The 1,892-nt window shown below is 37.9% G+C and overlaps 1 protein-coding gene across 4 annotated transcripts in view; it reads right to left on the reverse strand.

The window, feature by feature from the left end:
* SLCO5A1 (solute carrier organic anion transporter family member 5A1) overlaps window positions 1-1,892 on the reverse strand; it is a 300,426-nt gene that overhangs the window by 48,177 nt on the left and 250,357 nt on the right. The window lies entirely within an intron of this gene.

The raw sequence follows: 1,892 nt of genomic DNA on the forward strand, positions 1-1,892 counted from the left end.
ACACACACACACACACACACACACACACACACACACACACACACACAATGGAATATTACTCAGCCATCAAAAAAATGAAATCTTACCATTTGCAATGACATGAATGGAGCCAGAGGGTATTATACTAAGCGAAATAAGTCAATCAGAGAAAAACAAATACCATATGATTTCACTCATATGTGGAATTTAAGAAACAAAACAGAGGATCATAGGGGAAGGGAGCGAAAAATAAAATAGGACAAAATCAGAGAGGGAGACAAACCATGACAGACTCTTAACGATAGGAAACAAACAGGTTGCTAGATGGGGGGGGGAGGGATAGGTGGGTGATGGGCATTAAAAAGGGCATGTAATGTAATGAGCACTGGGTGTTATATGCAACTGATGAATCACTGAACTCTACCTCTGAAACTAATATTACACTATATGTTAATTAATTGAATTTAAATAAAATAAAAAAAATTTTTTTTAAAGGAGTGCTTAGGGCACCTGGGTGGCTCAGTTGGTTGAACAACTGCCTTCGGTTCAGGTCATGATCCCAGAGTTCCAGGATCAAGTCCCGAATCGGGCTCCCTGCTCAGCAGGGAGCTTCTCTCTCTGACCCGACCCGACGCCCTCTCATGCTCTCTCTCTCTCTCAAATAAGTAAATAAACTTTTTTTTTTTTTTAAGGCATGCTTAAAGGCATGGACTCTGAATTGTTCGGGGTTAAGTCTGGATTAAGTTCTATGTAACATGCAGCATAGTCACCCTGGGTCACAAAATCCTCAATTTTCAAGGATTTTGTCAACTGTTTGTTTAGCACAGCAATTATTAAAAATTAAATTATATAAACTTATGATTAAATAACTATTACAAAGATAATAAATACTCAATTCATCACCTCCTAGTTATTTTACTATACTGTTATCTATGTCTTGACTAGGCTATTTAGGTCTAAACACCTGTATGAGAGAAATATTACATAATGGTACGTGACTGGGCATCTCCTCCCAGCTTGGTGTTCAGTATCTTCAAGTTGTTAGCTGGAAATCAGCCATGGTGGGGATATTTACACCTCCGAAATTGGCAAATGCTACAGATGGGAACTTTTTTCTTAGCCATGTGTTACATATTATCAGCATACCACTGGTATGTGTGTTCTGTACCTCAGTTTTGCCATCTGTAAAATCAAGATAATAACAGAACCTACCTGATAGCGTTGTCATGAGGATTAATGAGTTAATATATGTAAAGCATTAGAAGAGTATCAAGATAAGGGTTAGCTATGCTTTGTATTATTATTATTATTGGCACAGAAAGATCTCCAAGCTATATTGTTACATTTTTTTTAAGCTGGGAAAAGTATGTATGAATGCTACCTTTTGGATATAAAACAGAGAAGATTTTAAATATATACTCATAGTTTCTTATAGAAAGAAGCATTGGCAGAATGCACAAGAAATGAACCCAAGTGGTTACCTGGTTCGTCTTTCATTGGAGAAATGAGGTGGAGGACTTGGGTAAGAGCAAGACTTTTCAGTGTACATTGTATTTTCATTGAATTTTATGTTTTTGAACTACGTGGGTATATTGTCTATTCAAAATGTTATATTAAAAAAAGAACAATTTTGGGGCGCCTGGGTGGCTCAGTCGTTAGGCATCTGCCTTCGGCTGGAGTCATGATCCCAGGGTCCTGGGATGGAGCCCCACATCGGGCTCCCTGCTCCGTGGGAGGCCTGCTTCTCCTTCTCCCACTCCCCCTGCTTGTGTTCCCTCTCTCGCTGTGTCTCTCTCTGTCAAATAAATAAATAAAATCTTTAAAAAGAAAGAAAGAAAGAAAGAAAGAAAGAAAGAAAGAAAGAAAGAAAGAAAGAAAGAAAGAAAGAGAAAGAAAGAGAAAGAAAGAAAGAA

The sequence above is a fragment of the Callorhinus ursinus genome, unplaced genomic scaffold (genome assembly GCF_003265705.2).
Source record: "Callorhinus ursinus isolate GAN/ISIS: 27379988/994484 unplaced genomic scaffold, GSC_fseal_2.0 scaffold5, whole genome shotgun sequence".
Taxonomy (NCBI): domain Eukaryota; kingdom Metazoa; phylum Chordata; class Mammalia; order Carnivora; family Otariidae; genus Callorhinus; species Callorhinus ursinus.